The sequence below is a fragment of the Hesperophylax consimilis genome, chromosome 5, assembly GCF_061612785.1.
Source record: "Hesperophylax consimilis isolate HC1 chromosome 5, BYU_Hcon_1.0, whole genome shotgun sequence".
NCBI classification, from domain to species: Eukaryota; Metazoa; Arthropoda; class Insecta; order Trichoptera; family Limnephilidae; genus Hesperophylax; species Hesperophylax consimilis.
The window spans coordinates 11,855,935-11,882,025 of record NC_142840.1 but is presented as its reverse complement, the minus strand read 5'-3'; the positions used below and the strand labels follow the sequence as shown (position 1 = coordinate 11,882,025).

At 34.0% G+C, this 26,091-nt stretch overlaps 1 protein-coding gene and 1 non-coding gene across 2 annotated transcripts in view; both read right to left on the bottom strand.

Annotated features, from left to right (window-relative positions):
- The window catches only part of mam (neurogenic protein mastermind), a 237,604-nt gene that overhangs the window by 87,332 nt on the left and 124,181 nt on the right, over positions 1-26,091 (bottom strand). The gene's annotated exons all lie outside the window — the stretch shown is intronic.
- Positions 4,619-4,690, bottom strand: TRNAT-GGU (transfer RNA threonine (anticodon GGU)). Its single transcript has one exon. It is a non-coding gene; the product is annotated as a tRNA-Thr (tRNA).

Below are 26,091 nucleotides of genomic sequence, written 5' to 3'. Positions count from 1 at the left end.
AGGGATGAGTTGCAACAAAGTAAGTGAGTTTCATACTGTTAATAATTTTATGATGAATATTTTATATACATATATATATATATATATATATATATATATATATATATATAAATCCCGCTACCGATGTGGCGACCTTTCACTTCGCATCCTTTTGACTACCACCACTTACGGTAGGTTTAGAAACAAAAACGCTGTGAATGTTCACTTATATATAGTTATAGAATAAAGTGATCGTAACAGAATTTGCCAGAAATCGTGTTTTAAGGGTATTCATATTTTTGCAAGGTACATACATTTTAGAGTCTTTTGGACACCCTCTCATATTGCTGCCCTTTTGGTAACCGCATATATCTTACGAATATCACAGTACATTACGTTTTTAATAAGGCGTCCGTTCATTACGAACATTTAACGACTTCCGTATATTCCCGTATGCCATACGTTTATATTCCGATGCTTTCAGAATCCTTTTAATTTGGTCTTGATTTGGCACCGGTGTATATCCTATGTATATAACGATACGCTGTCATTGAAAAGACGAGTCCATACAAACAAAGGTTAATTTGACGACATAATACATTAATTTAATTTGCTTGTCTAGAATGATGCAAATTTAATTTTAAAAGAATAGCATTCCGAAAATTCAAAATGGTGGACGATTTTATGATACATTTTATATTAGAAATAACAGAAAATAACGTAATTATCTCCCTTCACGTCTGTCAAAATTGACTATCGATTTTGGCTTGTATTTTAACGAACCGCTTTGGCTCTAGCGTTATGTTTGTCACCAATAAGTATTCTGACTTAGTAGCTGCCTTTCTACGATGGACGACAATTGCGAAAAGGTTTATTTCTTAAAAGAAAGATAATCATTCTCGGATTTCGTAAAACCTATCACTATTTAAAAATCTCCTACTACCGTCATTATAAGCGGCAGATGTTGGTTGCTTATTCAGTGACTGAGGACTTAGCCAGCCAATGAAACCAGCCAGGCCTTGACTGGGTGGGAACAAATGGTATTAGCCAAATGAATTGAATTCACTGACAGTGAAACCGTAAGGTTGGTAGAAAAGTAATTATTTTTCTATGCTTAGAAACAACAACGAAATTTTGCCAAATTTCATAGTTAGCGGCGGTCATCTCAAGTCAGGTCTCCAGCGACAAAATGTTTTCAAAACATCCGACAAAAACAAAAAGATTGGGACAGGGCCTATATATCCATCTACATGCATAATATATAAAGATGTTTGGTTTGGCTTTTTATACAAATCTACAGTTTTATTCCGATGTTGATGAAATTTTGCATACTTGACGATAAGAATAAAATAAAAATTACTACCTACATCCGAATTCTAAAAATTGTGTGTAAAGCCCGGCTAATCTAATATAAATATGTTTCAAAATTTTATTTTAAAATCTGGGAACCCTTTTAAAATTAATCTCGCGATAAAGGCAAGATAATCTCTCTATATATCTAAACAACACAAAATCCGCATTAGTAAACTAATCATTTTCTCAACTTGTTTGGCGAACAATAAACTTATCACCGTAAATAAACAAGTTATTGTTTAGATAGAACTGAGTTGGATAAAATTATCACGTAATGGTCATATTATTATTAATTTGATTGATCCCCCTTATATTTATTGGAATCGGTTTCGTCAAAGCTAACAACATCTGACATTAGCGCCCTACCAAATGTTTGTTGGGCGATTGCAATTTTTTCTGATTTTAGATAAAACGATTTCGTTCATTGATATTAGTAATTATCACGAATATTATGTACCTATTTTATGACTCTATTCTACCATTCTAACAAGAAAAAGAGTTGAGTTAGTAATTTCATAAACAATTGATTAAGTAAAGGGACCATCGTCCATATTACATCTACTGTCAATAATCATTTTTCTTTTCATTTAGGACATAATTTTTGTTTTAATTTCCGGCAAATAATCATATTATGATGGTCCGATGCTCTGAAAGGAACCCGCTTGCACGGCGCGGGTGTAAACTGTGCAACCTAAAGTTTAAGTTTAGACTTACGGATTTCAATACTTTTGTTTGTGTGAAAGCACTATGAAATAATACATGATTTTACTTCAATGACAAGCCATAGATTATTAAGATAAATGTAATGATTACATAATATAAGTACTACAATAATATCCTGTTATTATCATATAACGTCATTCGATGTGAATTATGCTGACAAATAATAATATCTTTTGCATTTATTTTGAAAAAAAGGTATCCATCTGTTATATAGTTGGCCATCTTCCTAATATATTTATATCTGTCGCATGATTATTAGCTTTTCTTTAATTTTTTTGTGGTCTCGTGCTCAACAAATTGTTTTATTTATTTTATGTGTAATATCACTTTTTCATAATAATATATGAAAATCACTGAGGATACGTGTTCAAAGAATAGCTGGAATGCTTATAATAATTTCTCTATCATCATAAATAACATGAATCTTCGTAGACTCTACCGGCTACCCAGATTTCAACTTGCCAATTAAAGAATATTGTACTATTATATCTATCTTTTACGTATCATATTTTATTTTTTATGTACTTTTTTTACACAGTTATTATTATATTATGTACTTTAAACTTGTCATACTACTTTGCACTACTTACCTATAAAAACGTACCTAAATTTGTAAAAGACTTTATTGTGTTGCATTTAAAAAAAACAACATAAGATGAAATAAATGATCTGTCTTTGAAAAAATATTAATGTCACGTGATATTTTAAGATATAATAAACGAATAATCCTGCCATAAGCTAGTTGTAATTTCAACAAGTCCTGGGGAAGGTTACTTGCTAATTCATCAGTTATGCTAATCCTGAAAATCCTCGAAGGGTGTCGTTGTAAGGATATGCCATAGTATCACCATACCATAGTTTCAGCGCCCATGAGGTGATTTTTCAAAATACGATGCTCTAAATATTATCCAATTATTATTATGCACTCTTAGGACCGGTTGTTTCGGAGAATTTGAATAATTCATCAAATTTCAACGCTCATTTTCAAGTTCTGTGAAAGATTTTTTCAAGTTCTGTTTTTATTTCAGTTTTGTCAAGCAACTAGCCTACAATCATATAGTAACAGAACTTGAATAGGACTTTCACAGAACCCGAAAATGAACGTTGAAATTTGATGAATTGTTCAAATTCTCCGAAACAACCCGTCCTTAGTGTACACTGTTCACACTTAAGCACGTAGGAACTACCTACCTAGTAAAAAAAATATTTTGATTATTTGTAGAGTGTTTGTGAAAAACCACTTCAAGGGCCTAAGATATAACTTATTGCAGGAAAAAAATGTTTACTTTACTTAAACCCATTTTTTACATTGAGGCCCTGAGGAATATAATTTACTTCTGGGCCTGAACATGTCTTTTTGAGGAGAGGAAAGACTGTACATGGGTATTAAAGAGACCCATGATGCATGAGGGAGGAAAAACAGAGGCCGGCAAATCATTCCACAATTACTAAATTAATGTATTGATCAATAGATTAATCAGTAGATATATACACAATGCAATTTGCATACGTAAAATATTTCTCATGTAGAACAATAAACACATTAGGGAATACAGGTAGGTATACGAACCAAGTTTTGAGGTTATTTAGAGTAATTAAATATATATACTGTTTTTAGCTTTTATTATTCAATAGAAAAATTCATATTGTCATGCTATGCTATGCTTGAAAATCTATTCTGCAGTTTGGTATCTTGAACAATTCGTGTCATGATGACGACTACCTACTGCTCAAGTTTTCAGGCACGTAAATGTCAAATAATTCCAAGAGTAATAGGCTATCAAATAGAGATACGCACTACTTTATTAAAACTAAGTATTGCAAGATATGTATGACGATTTTTTCAATTTTTTTCAATGTACCTACCTGCCCAGCTGCCTACCTACCTAATTAAAGTCAACTCTTTCTTCGGATATTTCCTTAACCTCATCTGTATGATTGGAGGTTGGCTGAGTGTTTTACACCCGCAGAGGGAGGTTTTCCTTGAGCAGTTAGAGACAAGAGTTTAAGTTCAAAGTGTCGCTTATGGGTGGATTCATTAAGTCTGAACTGTACGCGGCATTGCACAGTGCTGAAATCCCATACATGAATAGGTACAAAATTAAAAATGGAAACACAAATTGTCGCATAAATAAATAACACTCCAGCAGGTTTGGTGACTAGTGCATGGCGCTAATTAGCAAAGAACTATTTCTCAAAAATAATCTTAGGTAACTATGACAAGGTAATTAGACAATAGTAAAAGTTAGGTTGCTTAACGATTTATTTTACAAAATTCAGAGTTCGAGCATCAGTGTACTTATATTAATATTTGTTTTTTGTATTTAGTTTTTGAGTATGGAGGCTACTAACAAAGAATACCCATATTATTAACTAAGACTACCAAAACATTAACCAAGATTGACTTAGATAAACCAAGATAAACTAAGATTAATCAAGTTTAACCGATAATAACCATGATTAAAGAAGATTTTTGTAAACCTCTCGGTTACAAATTATTATAAGCAATATTATTGTAAGAGAAAAAACTTACAAATTGAAAAAGCTCCCGAGAAAAAATACATGTCACCAATGGGACTCGAACCCACGGCCTTCTGATTACCGGTCGGCAGCTCTACCACTGAACTATGGCGGCTTATTTAATACCCACCAAATTAGTCAATTAATCAAGACATATATCTCGACGCCCTTAAGTGGGAGAATTAAGCACTTATAATTCCTTTACCTACAAAAATGAAGTTGGTTTTTTCAGGTAAGAAAAAAATTAATAAGCAATAATTTTGCTTGCAGAACACTAAGTACACATTGACTAATTTGGCGGGTATTAAATAAGCCGCCATAGTTCAGAAGTAGAGCTGCTGACCGGTAATCAGAAGGCCGTGGGTTCGAGTCCCATTGGCAGCATGTCACTTTATAGGTGACGTTTCGATAGATAATTTTGCCTTAACTCACTTACGGTAAAAAAAAATTCCAAGTGTAACCGCAGCCTTACAATAATTATTGCTTATAATAATTTGCAATCCTTTGTGCTATGCATAAACCTTACCTTATAAACATTAAGTTAATTCAAAAGAAAATTAATAACCTCTCTGTTTGCTGTGTTATTTTAATTTTTTTTTGTTGTATTTGTTTATCTAATATAGTTTTATTTTTATTATTACTAACTTTACTTTGTTTTAAAACTTTCTGTGATGTTAATATTGTACTACCTACATGTAAAACCCCTCAGGACGCTTGTACACCCACTTCCAGTTATATTATTTTGTTCTTCTACTTTTTACGTCTATTAGTACATTTTTTAATTGAATACCACACAAGAGTCTCAATCGCTCCCGTCTGGAGTCAGTGAGACTATGGCCTATCCCCAATTGGGGAATGTTGTGAGACTGAAGGTAGGTGAGGGGAATGAGACGAGGAAGAGGAAGGTGGGGAAGTACCAGGATATTCAGTTCTGGTCACCAAACACAGCTAAAGCCATTCCAAGCTAGCTTAACACACTTTAATCGGGAAGGGTAGTTCTTCCCGTTCGCGTTCGGTCGATTGATGCTTAACGTCGGAAGTGTATTTCTACCTTCTGCGCCCGCCTCATTTCAATGGCAGAAAAGAAGAAATTATCCGATGTTTTTATATGAATATTATAAACCAATCTCTCTGTAAAGGTTCCAACTATACGTACGTAATTATCAAATTGTAATGCAAGTCTTTTTTTAGTATTTATCTTGGAGTCTTTTGTGTACATCGATATTTCAACTAAAATGACCTATATTATTAACACCTGACACTTGATAGGTATTGCGTTTGAAGTACAATGAAATAAGTAATTTAGATAACATATTCTGTTATTATAATAGTTCAATTCCTGGAACGAGAGTTTTTATGTCCCTGGAACTCGAAACAAATCTCTCTATCTCGGTTCCGCACCCACTCAACTACCGAGTGTCTGGCGCATCTAACAAAAGCAGGTATCGGCGAACACAGTAAGGCGGACCATAATAAATATTTACAAGTGCATAGCAGTTTTTAAAAAGCAAATTGTCCTACGGTTGTGTTCCGAGGAGATTATTTTAAATTTCATTTTAAAAAATAACCAATATTATTAGCATGTTCCGATGGTTTTTTGGGTGGCAATTGCACACGTGGTATTTGAATGGGTAATAATGTGTTACTCTGACGATACTAGTGATGTGGCAATTGTTTTTGTTTTTATAATGATTTGGGCTTGGTGAAAATATAATAATTTGTAATTTTATAAAATTGAAACCTAGTTTATACTTTAAAAATTGAACCCTAATGACCCAACAATGATTTTGTTTTCGATTTATTAAGTTGCATTAGAAATAATACTTGGTTTTCGGCTAGAAATTTTATAGCTTGGGTATGCTGAGTTAGTATGTAGAAAATTTTATTAAAATATTTCCATTATTTTCGAAGATATAGCGATTTAAAACAAATTAAAGAAATTCGCACGGGACCTTTATTTTCGCCCATTTTCAGCGGTCTGTCGGCGAAAAAATAACCCGATCAAAGTGTGTTAATAAAACACCAAAACATCATACAAATAAGAATACTGAAGGGGTAAATAAAATCATATAAATAAGTTGCCTTCGTGTGGCGTAGCTGAAATTTTATAAGTACTTGAACCCCGAAACAGCCGTCACAATAATAAATACAAAAATATTTGCAAAACTCAGTTAGGTATCTGTTTTTTCCGGAATGCGACAATTCCTATTCCAAATAGTTTTTGTCATAAGAATTATATTTATGCGTCATTTCTTTTTTAAAAGTAGCATAAAAACATTTATTATATCCTCGCATGTTCACAAATAATGTCATAGCCTTATATTGTAAAGTACAGTAATATTTTTGGCATGGTATATTTATAAACACGGTGTCTTACAACTATATTATGAAATTCTAAAATGTTGCATTGTAAATATCATTTTTAGGACTTATTTTTAAGTGTTAGGTAAACTACTCACTGAAACCCTTATCTATTGTCTATCTCAAGTAGGAAAAGCAATAAATCTCCAACATTATATGGCAGCTTAAAATTAGAAGTGTTGAAGACCCACCCGCTATATCACCGTCCGAACCATAATAAAATTAAATTTGCATCTTCCGAAAAAAATATTTACATTGCTAACGTCATGTTCAATATCTTTTATATTATTATTTCTGTTTTACTCTGTACCCACTTATATTGTACCTACTTTTTATTTTCAACTTATTTTTTTAAAATTGTTTTTTATTTAAATTTATTTAGGAAACTTATAGTCGTACAGTGAAATATAACAATAAACATGAATATGTTATAGACCAATTAAATTCCATGAAATGTTAAAGAAGTACATAATATTATTAAAGATACAGTTTTCGCATGGTTATAGGTACTAATTGAAAATAATAAAACAAACTACGGAAGACAAACGAATCAGTTAATTTATTAATTATTAAATGTGCGAGGAACTTTTGATTTCATCACTGAACACATTTTATTTTATTTTATTTTAAATACATAAACGGCTATACTGCCTTTTATAAATAAACATATAATAGAGTACAAAGTAAAAAAAAAATATTATTACATTATAGTAGTTTTAAACTTAAAAATAACATACAATTATTTTGTGTATCACAACCAAAAATAACAAAAAAAGAACAATGAGAAATATCATCATTTCATTTCAACATGTCCATATTGCGTATATAACGTTACATTATGGAAAAATAAGTTTTGAGTGCATGTTTGTATTGCGCTAATTTTAAGAAATAAATGTCGCCGATGTTGGCATGTTCATTTCCCAAAATGTGTAATCGACTGATTGGTGAGTAATAATGTGATAATGTATGTGTGTTATTATAGTAGAACGGTAGAGTCAGTCTATTGTTAGCGCGACCAGGGCAATGAAATCGTATTAGTTCTATTAAATCAGGGGTATCCAGGACCGAGTGAATTATTTTATATAATATTAATAGATCACAGATTTTTCTGCGATCTGATAAATTTACGAGATTAGTCCAGTTCAATAAAAAATTATAGTCCACGGATTCTCTTGGAATACCTAATTTAAAATTAATATACCTAAGGTATCTATGCTGGACTTTTTCAATAGCTTGAATATGGATATTGTAATGTGGAGCCCAAATCGTAGTGTTATATTCCAAAATGCTTCTCACTAGCGTTAAATAGTGTAGTGTAGCGTAGTGTTAAATACCTAGATCATTTATTGTTTCTACTGAGTTTAATATAATTTTGTCAAGATTGTATTCATAAATTGTCGGTTTCTTTATTTTATAAAATCTTATTATTTGACATTTACTAATGTTAAGTGCCAGTTTATTGCATATACACCAATTAAACAAGTTGTTTAAATTTTCATGATCCTTCCTGAAAGATTCGTAAGTATCTTCGACTCCACACGAAGTAAAGTTCCCTCCACATAATAGTATAATTTTCCCAAAAGTAAAAGTATTTTTAGTTATTAATTATTAATTTAGTGAGTTGCAATTTATTTGATTTCAAGTTGAAAATCTCGTAAGGTATTAGAAGTTTCACACATACGTCCTATTATAGAGTTTTGCGCGTATTTGGATTTACAGTGAGATATTCTAAATAAATCGTTCGATCTGGTGTTTTGTTTGGGGCAACGAAATGCAATCTTTTCTAACAGATATGATGAACGAACAAGACAGTTCACGATTTTGTATAAGAATAAAGCATCATAGATTTTTATGCGTTTATATAAAGCGATAGGGTCAAACCGATGATCACTAAAGCGATACGATAGGTGTTTTATAAATTTGTTTTGGATATTTTCGATACGATCAATATACATATGTTTGATATTGAGGATTCCAAATGACTGCGGCGAACTCAAGTTGTGACCTTACATATGACATATAACATAATTAGGGTGTGTGCTACGGGAAAGGCTTTGCTATGCTTATAATAAAGACCATTTGTTTATAAGCTTTTTCTAAAATATTTTCAATATGATCCTTAAATAAAATTTTAGAATGTAGTATTAGTCCAAGAGATCTGATTGTTTCTACCCATTGTAATGGTACAAGGTTTAATTTGTAAGTATAATTAATTGGACATTACATTTTGTGACGGCCGGCATAGTCCAGTGGTAACGCATTGGACTGCCATTCCGAAGGTCGCGGGTTCGAACCCGGCGTGCGCAAATAAATTTTATTTGATTAATTTGTGTTATTTCACAATTAATTAATTAAAATAATATATAGTATATTTGCGGCACGTTCCAGAGTGGAAGATACTACCAGTATCGCCCTGGTGTAAGACCACCATTCAGAATTGAAACGTTGCTCCAAATGGCTTTAGCCGTGTTTAGTGACTAGATCTGAATAGCCAAGTACTTCCCCACCTTCCTCTTTCCCTTCCCCACTTACCTTCAGCCTCACAACATCCCCCAATTGGGGATGCCATAGTCTCACTGGCTCCAGACGGGAGCAGTTGGGACTCTTGTGAGGTATTCACTATAAAAAAAAAAAAAAGGTTTAGAAATAGTTGATTGTTTTCGCAATATTGTTCAATTTTGTTAATGTCATCTTGTAACTGGTTGCAGTCATTTACGGAGTCAATGCATTTATATAATTTCATGTCATCCGCGTAAAATAAGAAACAAGAATGACTAATATTACGTTCCATGTCATTTATATGTAAATTAAACAAGTGTTATGTACTAAATTATATACACTTAATATTGTGATCCTGATAAAGTATCCTTGTAAACGTGTATTCATGTAAAAGCCTTCAAGGCGTCAATTAATAAGTAAATAAATAAAAATAAAACTATTTTGTAAAGGGTGGTTATATAAGTACAGTGGAACCTTTCATAACGAGACTAATTCGTTCCAGAATCTTACTCGTTATGTGAAACACTCGTTGCGAAATAATTTTTCCCATATAAAACAATGTAAAATACAACAATGCGTTCCATACCGAAAAAATAATCAATTTTTATATTTTTAACATTTATTCAAATAAAATTACATACTAATAAATTGTTAATGAGCCTTACCCTTAGGAGTACAACCTGGAATGCGATTTTGATTTAAAAAAAACTATAAAAAGATCGAAAAAACTAGTTTATTACTTGTGAATTTATGACAAATAATTGCAGTACAACCCTAGTATGCTATTTATATTTATGAATTAATAATAAGAATTTTGTTATCCGCCAACTTGTCGATGTAACGGTTTTATTTATTTTTGTTTGTATGATCATTTTGTATTTTACTTTAAATCTGAGATACTTGCCAGTATTACCAGAAGCATTCAGAAAGGTGATTGTATTGTAAAGACAGTTGTTAGGTACATGCGTACCTATTGTTTAGTATTATTGGAGACGCCATGTGAGACTTTGTAGAGAAATTGAAATTAGTTTTTTTTAATTTTTTTTTATTTTAATAAATTGAATACAAAGAAGATGATACCATAGAATTAAAATGCTGTAATTTAATAATAAAATATAAAAATAATGGACTGGAGTTCCTTATGGTTGTTTGTTTAATGTTTACCAGTTAATTGTTTTCTTATTTGTACATTTTTCTGCAATGTTATGAAGGGAAAGGAAGGTCTGGGAAGAAAAGGGTATGAGGGGTGTGTAGTAAACTAGGGATTATAGTGGACAGTAGTGATGATTGGTATGAACCCAACCCACCCATTGCGGCGCAAGGCGATGAGCCGAGAGAATCCGGCTGGAGAGGTCACCCCAAATGTCCCCGAACGCTGTTGCTGGGTCCGTTTCGGTTACGAACCGGCACAACAGTTGCCCAACTAGTTGATGAGGCAGCACACCCTCAGTCGTCAGTCTGAGGCTCAGGCCCCGGCATTACCAAGCGGCCCTGACCGCGGTAACCGGTTGTAAACAGTCATCGCACCCACCACCCAGACCCGGGCAAACATTACCCCATGAAAACAGACACACCTGCTAAATCACGAAACGTAGCCAACCACTTGGTGTGGCCTATGTCAGGGGTGTTGTGTCATTAAATGGTTTCCAGGGAAGTGCTACCCATACCCACCTTCTAAATTTCTATTTGTGCTTTTTAACTTCTATTTAGAACGAGTTGCTTTCATTGTATCGACAGTAATCAATACTGTATGTAAACAAGACATTCAAATGGTTGGTCGCCAAATAAACTCTAAAACGTACAGACGTCAATACTCGGTATTAAATTGAAAATAGATACATTTGAAATAGTAAGACATTCGGGACCACTGGCAAAACATGTGCTGCAACGTCGCAAATAACCAGCCACCGCGAGTTGAAACGAACCGGCAACATTGTTTCCTGTCGCCACTAGCTATGAAATGCAAAAAAACGTACCCTTCACGGTCACCACAACAGGCTAGATATGAAATGCAGAATACGTCGTTTCCAGTCGCCACTAACGGCTAGGAATAAAACGCAGAATACGTCGAACACGGTCGCCATTTTAGTCTAGTTATGAAAGGTCGCCACTTTAGGCTAGATATGAAATGCGGAATACGTCGTACCCAGTCGCCACTAAAGGCTTGTTGTGAAATTAAGAATTCGTCATACCCAGTCGCCACTAAAGGCCAGGAATGAAATGCGGAATACGTGGCTGTGTATATCACCTAGCGCCAAGCTGCCTGGCGACAGACTCCGGAACTTAAATATTCGAAAACGTGCACCCCCAGCCCAATTTGGCGACCAGGACTAATTTCGCTGAGATGCTTGTAACGACATCTATTATTGAACTGTGTAAAAATTTTGAGAAAACAAAGTGGCAACCGTATATCGGTCGCCAAATGTCGGTGGTCGCCACTTTAAATGCATATTTTCCCATGCTGGTCGCCAAATAGGCGGTGTGATATATATATATATATATATATATATATATATATATATATATATATTTTATTATGAAAACGCAGATGAAGTCCTTCCCAGGGTTTATAAAGAAGTTAAAATTAAAGATAGAAGTTAAAATTTAAATCTTTAATTGTACTTCAAGTTTTCGTTTGAGTAATCGCCTCTTTTTAGCCCTAACCTCCAAGCAATTCCCCTTAAGAAGCGATGCTGTACGGATTCGATATGATTAGTGAACATCGTAGAATGGAGACCAAATAACGCAGGCATATTCTAGATTAGGGCGAACCAACGGACAGTAAAGAGTTTTTAGGGAAATTATATTTTTGAAGTGAGAGGTAATTCTATTGAAGAAAGTAACTACGTTAAATTAACAACGTTATTAATGTGTTCACGAAAAGATAGTTTGTAATCCAAAGTGACACCAAGGTCTTTGATAGACTGCTCAGTAGATAAGCAAAGATTTTTAGTTTATAATAAAAAATAATTGGTTTCTTCGCTTGATAAAATGACATAATTTTGCATTTGTCAACCTTTAGTTCCAAGCAGTTGAATTTACACCAATCATTAAATGAGTTAGTTTTTATTTCTTGAAATAAAAACCAACTTACCCACGCGAGAAGTTAAGTAAGCAGAAGCTCGTATTTTTGGTGATGTCAAAATCATCGCCTATTAATAATTAAACACAAAATACAACCCGGTAATAAAATTTATTTGAATGCCCTACAGACGTGAATTTATTTCTTATTTATATATTTTTTTTATTATATACTTATTTATATTATTTGTAATTCATCCCAACACACTGGGAGTACAAAGCAGTAATGTTATATACAATGTAAATCAATTAACACAGGTCACCAATAGCAAACGCGTGAAATAAAAGTAAAATAAAAAACAGTTAATTTCCATATTTGCTAAAACAACGATCGTTGTTGGGAGTTCTCGCCTATCGCAACGACGATGCATCGTTTACTGGCATTGAGGGGTTAAATTAAAAGCCTTTACTGGAATAGAGCGGAATGAGTTATTTGTAATGTTGACCGGAAAATTGTAATGCGGATCTCAGAAGGAGAAACTCTTGGGATGAAAAGTATAATAATTAATAACAATATTAAAACACGTTAAGTATAAAAGACGCTGTGATCTGTGATGGAAAGCATAACTTAAATGTTCTAAACTTAACTCGAGTTAATCGGCCATAGCAATAATATGATATACTAGGTGATCCGGAAGGCGGAGTGAAATCGCATTTTTGTGTAATTAAATTTCATACATAAATAACCAAAACGAATGAAACAATCACAACACTAATGGAAGAAAACATAGTAAATGAATTTATGAAATAATAGTTTAGAGCGAATGACGACATGGTCTTAACCAATTGACGTGAAGATAGTTGTGGAGAAAGCTTATTTCAGTCGAGCGTCAAACAAATTAGGAGCGCGAAGTAGGAAGTTGCAAAGGCATTATTTACAAACAATTAGAAGTGACCCTGTGTAAATATAAGTGGTTAAGAAAGAATGTCTCAGAGGGTTTTAAAGCTCTGATAATAAGCTTACCACTTTTATCACCAGTCACTACTTTGGACTGGACAAAGTTTAACATGAGAAACAGTTCCCATTGATTAAGATAACCTAATGAGGTCACTAGAGCAAGAATGGTGTAAGTTTGGGTTATAGTGTATAACCCTCACTTATTTATAAATCTAATTAGACTAACTAATCTAAACCTATTTGTGATCTGCCAGAAGAGTAAAAAAACACCAACTGCTTCAGCAATTTGGGTATAACCATATTTACAACAGTAAGTAGTGCCAGATAATTAAACACTTTAAAATATATACATAGTAGTCCCAGAGAAAAGTCGAATGTAGGTGATCGAAGATCGTCCTCTTCCTTCTCACACGTCTTACATGAAAACGAAAAAGACAATATACTAGAATGACGACGTCACGTACGAACTCTATCTGGTACTACAATATCATTTCAGTTTGAACGTCAAATTTTCAAAAGCATTTATCTCCATTATGCAAATTTGGAGTTCTTGCGCCAGTGTCCTCTTTCCAGTGGTTAAAATAACATGTATTAACAATAATAGGAACTCTCGTGGCGACACGTTGTATGTTTGTTGCATCAAAGTAAAATAATATTCGGATAGATCCTTGTAGATTTTAAGGTAATTTCATCCCATAGTAACGAAAGACATGTCGGTTCTTGTTATAGCTGAGTAGTGAGTAAACTGGTGTCCGGGTACAACCAAAACTACCTTAAGTCAGGACAGGACAATAAATCAAGTTGGCGTTCTATTCACATAATATCATCCTTAAAAGCAGGAGTATCTTACATAAATAATAGGCCAACATGATTCAGTTTCCTGGCCTGGGTTGAGGTGGTTTTGGTACAACGGGTACACTGCACCGCGGCCACGAAAGTCATTCAGGCCTCCTCTGAAAAGAATCCGCCGTAAAATGAAGCATCGAGAGAGTGCAATGTATCCTAAAATACGGTCGTAATAATATACCACAGAAAGAATAAGAAGTGATACCCATACATAGAAAAGAACCTATATGTCGCACTCCAGCAACTACATTGCTGTAAGTCAAAATCAAATTGTTTTTTAGTAAGTAAATATCTACTAGGTTTGATAGTATTGTACATTTGAAAGAACCCTCAGCAAAATATCAGAACTTTAACTAATATGGTTACCGCAAGAATTTACTGTTCAGGTGTCAAAGAAACAATTTAAAAAATTGTTTGACGAACTTCTTGTAATTTGAATAATGCTAAACGTTCACAATTCTCAGCTAGTATTTTTATCTCCAATCAATCCATCATCATTATTTATTAAACTATAAACACACTCCACAATTCACCTCTTAATTGAGGTTCAATCAATTGAATGAATTTAATTAAATTATTTTTATTATTTAATATTACTTAATTTCACACTCCCAAGTTATTGCTTCCTTAGAAAAATTATTCATAATTTCCAAAATATAATACGCAGGCACAAACACAAAAAAAAACTTGCGTCATATTTATAATATTATATACCTAGTAAAGGAAGACGCTAAACAGTAAAATCCATTATCTTAGTGTGACATATTTTGAATCTGAATGGTAGCAGAAGTCGGGGACGCCCGAGGAAGACATGGAGTGAATGAATCAGATACTTGAGTCGGGCCATTTCAAGAGTCAGAATAATACTAGAGTATGCATGAGACGATGTATGAATGTGAATGAGGCAAAGAGTGTGTGCCAAGACCGAGTTGTTTTGCGGTCCGTCCTTTCTGCAGACCACTGCGGGGGAAGCGGCGTAATGGTTAGTTATATTAGTTAGTTAATTAATATTTTGACTTACAACAGTGTAGTTGCGGATGTGCGATGTACCTACATAATAATATTATATTATTTGATTCCTTCGTATCTGAATCTCTATCTATTTTATACGTGTGGTTAGAATCTAGACGAACAAATTAATAAAGTTATTTTAGACTCATGGGGAAAAAAGGACAAAGTAAACAATCATCTGGTCAAAATCTAGCTTGCTCCAAATGGACCCTTTTCTGGCTCGATTAAAATTTCCTTTCGTCTTTCGTTTTTACTTTCCTCAAGAATTCTACAGACTCCGGACATCAGTAGCCGGCCCAGCTCGGCAGAGTCTAAAAACCGCAAAATACTTTCCCACACTACTCAGGAGAGATGCATACTCGGTGTATATACAGTATACACTGCTTTGGGTACTAAACTAGACTATAAAAGCGGCTAAGTACCAGCGAATACCCACTGGCTATCACAGTAAGCAGAAGAGGGGTTTAGAGCCACCGAGCAAAAAGCTGTACACCATTTGGGGCACATTTCGGTACACGTGCTGATACTGTTACTTTGACTTTATTAGGTAAAGCCTTCATTCTTATTCATAGTGAGAAACTGATGCCTTAAATTCTGCTAAGGCTCGAGAAAAAAATTCTAGTCCATAAAAAAAATGCAGACGTGACAGGACATCATTTTCATTTAAAAACATGGAACAATATTTCATAACAAACCATCTCATCGTAAAGCGTGGTCAGACTGACGTAAAAAGTAACTTGAATGAAATCTTAACTTGAAAGCATAAGTATGTAGAGGCAGCAAAAACTCTCAAATGGTGATCTCTGGCATCACGAAACTTTGGAAAGACAATGAAATAATATTCACCTGGTGTAAGAATTAGCTATGAACCTCTCAAATATTCATTTTAGTCCAGTTCCATTTGATCCATATTTTACAATCAAAGTATAGTAAAACTGATTTATGAAAACCTCAAAAATCAAATTCATCGAGAAAACTAGTTTTATAAAGATGCAGAGTTGCTCAACAAAAATAAGAATTATTTGGTTCGCACAAGCTTATCGAAAGCGTACGTGGATAAATTACAGAACAAATAGATAATAGGAATGGTACCGTAGTGAATATTTTCGCTAATTCTAATCGACCACAGAAGTTTTTGTATGTTTCTGTCGATGATTCGATTGGAAGACATTGACTCCAACAGACAATTTTTTTAAAGATAGTATAGTATATACAGGTAATCGACAGTAATTTTGAGATTACCGTACGACATATCACTCAGTACGTATAACTTTAGTAGTTGTGCTACCCTCCTTCACTCGTGTTTAGACACTATTTTTTTATTGAATAATTGAAAATATGGAACAAATGTGGAGTCTTATCCTATAACTAGACAGTTGAGAGGATATTACACTGCAAAACTCATCATGGAAATGATACTGCAAACTGTAAATAGTGGCGTTAAACTTATATTACAAAGAGAAAATTCTTGGTAATTTTATGACACCAGAGCTCACGGATCGAATTTTTTTAATGGCACATACATACAAGTAAATGTTCCGCTCACGTTAAGGCTAGTAAGTAGTTACCACCCGGCTTCGCCAAAGATTTCATTAGATTAGTTCATTCTGCTTCAGAATTAACTATTCAGCTTTAAAGTTGTTAAGATTTATGGAAACAAACAAAGGGTAATGAAAATAGCTGAATAAATTACTAATAATATAAAATTAAACTTTGATAGGATATTAAAACATTGTAACGTAAAATCCATACGTTATTTCACCGTATGTTAATGCGCTATTTCCTGTATCTGTACTACCCAGTAGGTATATAATAACCAGTAATGCCAAACCCCCTCAACCAAGGACAGGACACTGAATCAAGTTGGCCTCCTATTTATATAAGATTCTCCGATTCTACCTTATGTGTATAGCTAATTAGTTAAAACATTTAAACATAAATAGAATGGCTTATAACATAATTATATAGGAGAATGTATGATATATGAGATTGATAACATTTTGCCCTCTTGACCTTCAAAACAAAGGGAAGCTCATATAGGAAAGGACTGCCTACATCCTACATCATATTTTCTAAAAACATTGCGAAGCCCTGGCAACGCCGTGAACCTAGTTGTATAGCCTTATAATAATAATAATAATATTTGGATGATTTATATAGCGCTGTTTTTGTGTAAAATCACCTCAAGGGCGCTGGGTCTTGTAGCAAAAATTTATTCTATTAAATTATGTTATTTCGCAATTTCCGTTCCAGAGTGGATGGTTATCTCAAAATCGCCCTGGTTTAAGACTACCATTTAGAGTTAAAACGTTGCTTGAAATGGTTTTAGTCGTGTTTGTTAAATAGATTTTAATAGCCCTTTCCACCTTCCTCTCCCCAGTACTTTCAGCCTCGCAACATATCCCAATTGTGGATGCCATAGTATTTATTACTGGCTCTAGACGATTGGGAGCAGTTTTAACTCTTGTGCAGTATTCATATAAAAAAGGCCAAATTGATTCAGTTTCCTGGCCTCAGTCGCGGTGATTTTGGCAGTACACAGCCGAGGAGGCAGTAGTATACTTACGTATTTGTTTCAAGTCGTGCATGGCAAATTAGCCGAGTAACCAGATTACTATATCGGCATCGGAATTTAGTAGGAGCATTTATCGAAAATGTTTTTTTTTTCACATTGTGAGAATGGAAATTACTCGCACAACGACCCGTTGCGATTCCGTTCAAATCATTGAACTGCATTAATATCTACGGTACAATGATGATAAATAACATAATCCTCATCCAATTTATAAACGAATCCAAGATGGGAATCGCATGACAAAACCCGTGCTGTCAGTGCTCAGGCGTGCTGTAATGGAAGATAATAAATATTATTAATTATATGTCGCTAGTTTGAACCCGTGATAAATCACAGGAAAACTTTAATTCGAGGAAGGGTTAGATTTAATTTGAAAATATGTTGGTGCAATCTCCATTTTCGTGGTAAAATGTCGTGATACTGTTCGAATATTGAATCTTCAAAATACAGAACGAAATATTTTGATGTTTTATCGCAAATATCTATCTGCTATCCTTCCATATGTATATAAAAAAGAATGTCCCGTTGTGTATTTGTTTTTCTATACATTGAAATTTTTTACACTTGACCTTCAAAACAAGAGGAAAGACACTGTTCATAAAATCGTGTACACTTGTCGTTCAAAACAAGAGGAAAATTACTATCTACTAATTTCGAAAAACCATGCGTAAAGCCCGGGCAACGCCGGGGACTTCAGCTAGTAGACTTACAAAACCAGGATTGAAGAAAGCAGAATTTGTGTGAAATGAAAAAAAATACAACCTCATTATTTAACCATTTGACTGCATTATAAAATGCATAGACATAATAGAGTTTTAAAGTATTCTTGATGTTTGATATCATAACATAAGCCAACAAAAAATCATGCTTCACAAATAAAGTTTAGACATTTCATTTAATAAGTATACATGGACCATGGATGGTGCAGTCAAAATAATAACATTAATTAGTGATATTACATTAGAATTCCACTAAAAATACAATAACAAGTGATGATTCCAACGGTAACATTGGTAGCATCGCAACATCTCGTCTCGCGGGGGTCATGTGCGTGTTACAAATCTAGCGTAGCCTCGCCTCCTGGGTCGGACCATAACTGGACTGGTAATGGAGAGCCACAATAGTCGGGAGTAATAGAGCCTAGAGACGGTCGGCTGGTTCACGGTGTCGTCGGCTGCTCTAGCGGGCGATTGTTAGCGCGAATCGCGGAACGTTCACCTCTACAATTAAGCAATACAGGCAGCAGTGAGTCGGTCCCATACGGCAGCTCTAGGTTCTATATAGTTAGATGCTAGGCAGTGTAGTGGTAGATGCTAGGCAGTGTAGTGGTAGATGGTAGGCAGTTAGGCAGTTAGGCAGTAGACAGTAGACAGCCAATGGTGGTAGTGCCACGGTAACGGTACCGGAGTACCGGAGGATAGCGCTCGGAGCTCGGAGGCGAAACGTTGCCCCATTGCGGCTTGCAACCGGGCGATGGACCCGTGTCGTCGGGGATTGTTCGCTTTTTGCGGAAGTAGTGTTTTAATAGTAACCTTAGCAGGGACGGATTAACCCCTCAGGTCTCTGGCATGTCAACCGTTATGTTTCATATATGCTGCCAGAAATTCAGAGAATTTATTTGTATTTCCGCTTCGCCATAAATCGAAATAAATTAAATCAATTTTTCATATAACCACTGAACAAAAATTACTGATAAAGAAAAAAAACACATATTCTACAAGAAAAATATATTGACATTACTTTCACCTCACTTATTGTCGTTTCATACACAAATAATTTATCAAATTCATAATTATTTCTCAAATTGCGGACTTTTGGTTTCATAAAATTATACATTTGAATTATTTTGTGGTTAACTTCTAAATTTGAATATAAAGCGTCATGTTTTCTCTTTCTAACACCGTTTAGTTCATACTTTTCACCATAACAGTAAGGAAGATATAACGATTTCTATACGGGGTATTAGCTGTTTGTTCGAAAAACCGAACAAATTATCCCATGGGGTTAAAACCAAACCTTCCAACATAAATTTGTAATAGAGCATAATCTATTTTTACAAATGTATTAGTGGGCAAGTACCTTTTTGTAAATTCCTACCTTGGCTTGGTACTATGTTTATATCCCTGTCTGTTTCTTTTTTTTCCATGTTTGTTCTACTCAGCCTCCCTTTTTCTAATTTTGTACGGTTTTGTATGTGAAACTTATAATTTAGATTATTTTTCTAGTTTTGTACTGTTTCGTATGTGAAAATTACAATTTTGATATCAAAATACCAATGTAAAATTGTACCTATTAACTCGCACCTAAGTATTGTAAGTTCCTCCCGTCCTACAATGAGTTTTGTAACTCTTTGGGATTGCCCTAGCAAAAATAAAAATATTTTTTTTAAAATGCCAAAATACTAAAGTGCAATATTCTCTAGTTAGCTCATAACAACAATTTGTTTGACTTAACTATAAATTAATTTATAAAGAGTTGATTTAAGGCCAGTTCAATAAATGACATTATATGGTACGTATACATTTGCGAAGCCGAAAGAAGAGCGAGCCGAGCCATGATTTACGGGAAAGGAACGAAGCAACTGCAAACGGCGTTTCGCGCCATTTTCGGTTTCACGTAAGTTGAGGTTCAGCTCGGCAGTTCGGCTCGCGTATGTATACGTAGCATTAGATAGTACCTATTTCTTCTAGCCTATGTTACAAAACATACTAGTCTATGCAAATAAAACAGCAAATTTTGAAAAATCGCTACCATTATCCAATAGTATCCTCAAATTTGAAATGCAGTTCAAATACAATTCACCGCAACTGTTATGCAGATATTTGTTTGACTCCGACTGGTTCAATCCGCCCCTGAACCAAAACACAGTAAAATCGTTATACCTATCGTGGAAGAAATCTTTCAGCAAGTACTACCACTTCAAACTGACATCACCAGGAGACATCCGTAGCAGCCTAAGGCCATCTGTACTTGGAGATACTTACAAGCGACTCGACTTTCGTGCGCGTAGCATACGCGCCGCTCGACAGTACCCGCCATACTATTTTGCTAGTTACGCGTCGTCTACGGGTTTGATGTCAGTGTTTTTTATTTCCTACAGGTTATTTATTACTATACATTTGAAAAATGTTTTGTCTGTTCAACTAGGAGGAATTCCCGTTTAAGGACAAGCAAAATTTAAATAAATTGACTTACATATTTTGCACAGATAAAGATAAAGAGATGAAAAGAAAATTAAAGAAAGAATAAAAATAAAAAATAAAAACATAAAGAGTTAATGTTAGATTATCAAACTTATTAAAATAATAATATCGTTTTTATGCTTGTAAATATAAAGAAGAACAATACTATTGTCTTCGTCGCTAGAGTGGCTTAAAAAAATTATTAATAATTAATTTATAATATATTTCGAGTAGCGCTGTGTACGGAAACCAGCATTAAGGCGAAGCTTAGTGCTAAATCACTATTTTGATTAATATTTAAAACGAATTGGTGTACATTATGAATACCAAAAAATACGCTTTAGATAAATTGAAGGTTTTCATATCGTTTCGCTTGAGTTGAATACATATTAAAAAAAAATTACTCAATAAAAAATATAAATGTAAACTACTTAAAAATTATTTTTTTTCAATATATTATTCTTAACGTCAAAAACATATCCTCCTACTATAAATTCAAACATACGAAAAAAAATATTTTTGAAACGACCCATAATACAAGATATTCCAACAAATTCAATTATACTATTCCCCCAATAAAAACCTCAATGGCACAAAGACAATTTAACTCTCTTGCTCCAAAAATATTCAATAATTTAACGTTAGAAATAAAATCAATAGCCAAATACGACAGTTTCAGGAAAGCGCTCGAGATTTTTTGATGTGTGATTGTTATAGTGTTAGTAGCCTATTCCAAGTACTCAGATAGAGGTGTATATATTGTTTATATGCGTGAGGATACGTCATATGGGTGTATGTATACATGTGTTGTTATATATATATATATATATATATATATATATATATTTATCCCCTCTCGTACTATGTTGATCTCGAGCGACGGTACGCCAGGTATATGTTGATCCGTTTGCATTTGTTGATCCACTCCGGATATGTTGATCCATTACCCGAGCTGGCATACATATGTAAATCCCTACAGATCAACTTGTGTCATCGAGATTTAGCTGTAAGCCACGCCCATTTTTCGGTCGCATATACATTTTACACGATTTATTTTGTTGATCTATATATTTCTGACCAACTTGACGGCTTGCATGCATTGTAACTTGTATTTCGCGCGCGTTGTGGTACTTTTTAGATTCTGTTAGAACATCCATATTCTATGAAAATGACTTTGTACTTAAAGAGGATAGACTGCCTCACGCATATTTATATTGAAATGGAACTTTCGCAAACGTCAAATCCATGCTTAAAAAATCTTTTGAACTTGATTAAACAAAAATATAACTTTAATGCTTCATTTACTACGTTTCGTGACTAAGCAGGGGTGCCCGGGTTCATGGGGTGAGGTTCATTGAGTCATTTTAAAAGAGAAATTTTGAACATTGATTGAATCAAATTTTATTTTAATGTATCTTTTACCATCTCTCCCGACGTAAGTTTCTTGTAATGATTAAGTTGAAACAAAGCGTAATATCCATAATTTGTGCCTATTAAAATTGCGGCGATTAGATTGGTGAGAATTTAATTTTTCAAATTTTAAATTAAAATTGCTGAAAAAATTATTCCAATTTGTTTTTTATTAAACATGGCTAAAGTCATTTCAAGCACCGATTCCAACCAACGATGTTTTAGTATATGTTCGTCAATCAACAGGAGCCATAATGTCTGTACATCAGAGCCCTCGAGAATTATTACAATTATGTATACCGCCGCCCCGGGAACCATTTATTAGATAACCAATACAATTTAGCGAGATGGTTGTTTATTTTTTGTATTTTTTTACATCGTCTCCACACAGGAGGCCCTTAGGAAAATCTTAACTCTCAAGGCCTATGTCATCTTTGTGAATGCTGTGTTGGGGTATTTTGAAAGAAAGGAAGGACAGTGAGTTCTGGGAAGGAAATAGGTATGATGGGTGGGTAGTAATCTGGGGGTCAGTGTGTTCGAGTGATAAACATAAAAATCCAACTCTCCTACTGCGTTGCAAGGCGATGCGTTGAAAGAGGATTAATCGATCCGGCCCACCACGCATTTGGTAGGCAAGCGCATCCGCCGCCAAGAACCGAACAAACCTCACCCTATAAACCCGGGCACTCCTGCTAAGTCACTAAACATATCAAACTACTTGAGGTGGCTCTCGACTAGCAATCCGAAGGTCGCGGGTTCAAATAAATTTTATTAAAATTAATTTGCACTATTTTACAATTAATGTTTGGTGACCATATCTGAATAGCCAGGTTCTCTCCCACCTTCCTCCTCCTCATCTCCTTCGAGGTCTCCTTTGAGGATGCCATAGTCTCACTGGCTCCAGACGGGAGCGTATAGGACTGTATGACTCTGGTGCGGTATTCACACAAGTTTTTATTTGTAAAAAATGAAACAAATATTATAATCAGATATCATATTTCCTACAAAAAGCCACAGCTGCTAACTTCGAGAAGTTGAATAAAGTATTTTTAGCACACAAATGGCAGAAGTAAAACTAACACGTGCAGTTTATAGTAATACCAACTAAAAGATAAGATAAAACACTTCAATATATTTTATTTAAATTTTGATAATTCCTTCATGCTTCATGCTTTAGTGTTTAATAAAAAAATACAAATCATATCACACTACATCTTAACTTAAAGGTGGATATGTTTTTATACACAAAAAAGGTTTTTTTGTATATTCTCTGTATGAAAACTATTTTCGTTAAAAAAATAATACTGTATTGAAAATGTGATCAGACCAAAACTTCGTTGTTAAAACAATGCAGCTGCGGACTGCCGGGCTCAGAGTATTATTATTATTATTAATATTATTACTCTAAGCTGCCGGGATGTGACAACACCCTGATTATAATACATTTAACCCATATAATAATTATAATTTTATTTGTTTTGTCTTTGATAATCAACGGCTATGGAATTCTGCGTCTTGCCACCGCGATACTATTGATTACTAAACACGACGAAATATTTCAAAACGACTTATTAACGATTCCGGAATGTACTTTATTCATAATTGTTTTAAGAATTTATCTGTTTCTTTAGACAATTTATTTTTAAAAGTGCTTATAAAATACGTTTTATTACTTATCCACTGGAGCCATTTCTGCCATATTTTGCCAATATTGTGCAATATCTTAGTTTTACCTCTAGGTACACAATAGAGTGGGTACTTATGGAATCTAAAAATACGGGATTATTGATTAAATCTAGGTGGATTCGTTAGCTTTAAACCGCATTTAGTAGTTTATATGGTTTCTATGTTAATGTTTTTGGGGGATGATTATACCGGTACAATTGACCCCGTATTACAACTAAACTCCAGTTTCTGTGAGTACAGCTCCCAAGTTTTATAAGCTCAAGTGCATGTCCGTCCGTAACACTTAGTCAATGTACTTATTTGTTCGTTGTCCTCTCTTTCCTAATGTGAAGGTGCTATTATAATTTTAATCAATATATATACATGTTATTTGGGGGAAAGTTTTATCTCAATCATAAAAAAAAACTTTTTCTCTTTATTTTTTTATTGAGATTAAAGCAAACTATCATATTAACATTAATTTGTTTTGTTATTTTATTACATTAAATAGTTACGGTTCGTGATAAAACTGATTTACTTGAGGCCAGATAGTGTATTACGTTAAACATAATTGAAATTTTGAAAAGTAATTTTTTCAACTAATTAAAAAATATTATTTTCCTCGTCATTCCGTAAAAGCTGCAATGACCCCGGGGTCGGGATCATTGCAGCTTTTCACTCGATCGGTTTATGAGTATATAGCTTAATTTATATGAGATTAAAAAAATAAGAATTTGGTAGACAACTAGTTTTCTGCCGTTGATTATGAGTATTTTTATCGTAAGCCTAAGTTTTTATCGCAAGACGTAGAAAATGCTTAAAGTCAAATTGGTTCAATTGGCCCATTTTATAATATTCATTGGGCCACTGTGAAAACAACTTCACATAAAATATAATCGAACAAATTGATTAAATATAATTGCATTTGTAACCACCTTGTAGCTGTTTTTTTAGTTTATGCTTTATAGAAAGATGCCGACTTCCGGTCATATTGTTTTATAATATTAAATATGAGATGATTTTAAAAGAATCATCTTTAGAGCTATTCGAAACATTCGCAAAAATCAAATCCATAAAAAAATCATAACTTAGCAGGGGTACACTGTTGCGTTTGCTCAGCTACTGCGTGGCGGGCCGGATCGAAAGAGACTGGTTGAGGGATACCTTTTGGCCATAAAAATCTAAAATGGCGGCAAAAAGAATAATGTTATATGGTATATTTTGAACTTCTTACTACCTCTCCTGATTACGTTTCGTGACTTAGTAGGGGTGGCCGGGTTCTTGATTATAATGGGTAATTATTTAAAATGGGTAATCACCGGATGATTGAACGCGGTTGGAGATAGCAAAAACTGTCCAAAGAAGCGAAACTCCACAATGGAGTGCTGGTACCTACCCTAATATATGGAAGTGAGGCATGGAACTGGTAGAAGAAGGCTGAAAGTAGACTGAATACTGTAGAAATGAGATCCCTGATGCATATGTGCGGTAAAATCATGTATGACGAAATCTATTCTACAGGTATTTTATTAGAGCCTGTTAAAAGGAGCTAGCAGCATTGATCCCCGGACGGACACGAGCGGAACGCACGTTCAAAATAAAGTTGATGTTGTCTTTATGAGAAAGGGTCGTTTTTCCAACTCGTTTTTGAGTAAAGTCCGCTCGTGTGTGTGTTTTTTCCTCCATATAATACGGGCCTCTTTCAGATCCGCATTAATAAATTCATCCCTACAGCCCCTACCTTAACCCGCCTTATAACGCTGCCCAACTGGGTGGTGACATAGTTTCTCTGTATTTAAAGTGTGAAGACAGGGGCGCTCTTGTGATAGGTGTCACATAAAAAATCATACTTGCGAATTTGAATATAAAGACAAACAAAATGATCATTTTGATGATTTATCCGGTCATCTCCGGTAAGATGTAACAATCGTTTATACAGAATATTAATATTTGAAGTTGAGTTGAGTTGTGCGATTACATTTTGTAAG